Here is a 911-nt window from a genome sequence, read left to right as displayed (position 1 = left end):
TTTTATAAAGAATATCTCTTTGGATTTGAGACTTTAGTCTTTGCAACTTTACAGATCTTCTTTATGCACCAAGAGCTTGTAACACTCCAAAGAAAAAGGAAAAATTTTAATCGCATCATATGACCCCTTTAATTCAAAAGGAAAACAAGTTTTCATTCCCCATTAACAGATGTTCATCCTTGTGGACTTCAGTGGGGTTCACTGGGTGGAAGGTCCAAATTGCAGCTTCAAAGTGTTCTACACGATCCCAGACGAGGAATAAGGATCTTATCTAGCGAAACGATCGGTCATTTTCTAAAAAAAAAAAATTACAATTTATATAGTTTTTAACCTCAAACGCTCATCTTGTCTATTTCGGCGTGAACTCTGTGCGTTCCGGTTCATGACAGTTAAGATATATTGAAAAACTCCCATCTCATTTTCTCCTCCAACTTCAAAATCGTTCTAAATCGTCCTACATCGCTGTTTTACCATTTTTTGTAAAGGGCGTTTGACCTTCTTTGCACGTTCACGTTGTAAACACTGGGTTGTACTTCTGCAGCGATGTAGGACGATTTTGAAGTTGGAGGGGAAAATGAGATGGGAGTTTTTAGACCTACCCTAACTGTTTTGAATGGGACTGCACAGAGTACGCATGCGCATTGCAGAGCTACACATAAGTGTTTGAGGTTAAAAAGTTTTCATTCTTTTTTAGAAAATGACCGATCGTTTCGCTAGATAAGACTCTTATTCCTCATCTGGGATCGTGTAGAACGCTTTGAAGCTGCACTGAAGCTGCAATTTGGACCTTCCACCCAGTGAACCCCACTTAAGTCCACTATATAGAGGAAAAACCCCGGAATGTTTTCCTCGAAAACCTTAATTTCTTTTCGACTGAAGAAAGAAAGACATGAACATCTTGGATGACATGG

At 39.0% G+C, this 911-nt stretch overlaps 1 protein-coding gene across 3 annotated transcripts in view; it reads left to right on the top strand.

Moving 5' to 3' along the window:
* The window catches only part of LOC107654048 (APOBEC1 complementation factor-like), a 14800-nt gene that overhangs the window by 11744 nt on the left and 2145 nt on the right, over positions 1 to 911 (top strand). The gene's annotated exons all lie outside the window — the stretch shown is intronic.

This window comes from Sinocyclocheilus anshuiensis, unplaced genomic scaffold (genome assembly GCF_001515605.1).
Source record: "Sinocyclocheilus anshuiensis isolate Anshui unplaced genomic scaffold, SAMN03320099.WGS_v1.1 scaffold454, whole genome shotgun sequence".
NCBI lineage: Eukaryota > Metazoa > Chordata > Actinopteri > Cypriniformes > Cyprinidae > Sinocyclocheilus > Sinocyclocheilus anshuiensis.
The sequence above is the reverse complement of the archived record's forward strand: the minus strand, read 5'-3'. Positions and strand labels throughout refer to the sequence as shown.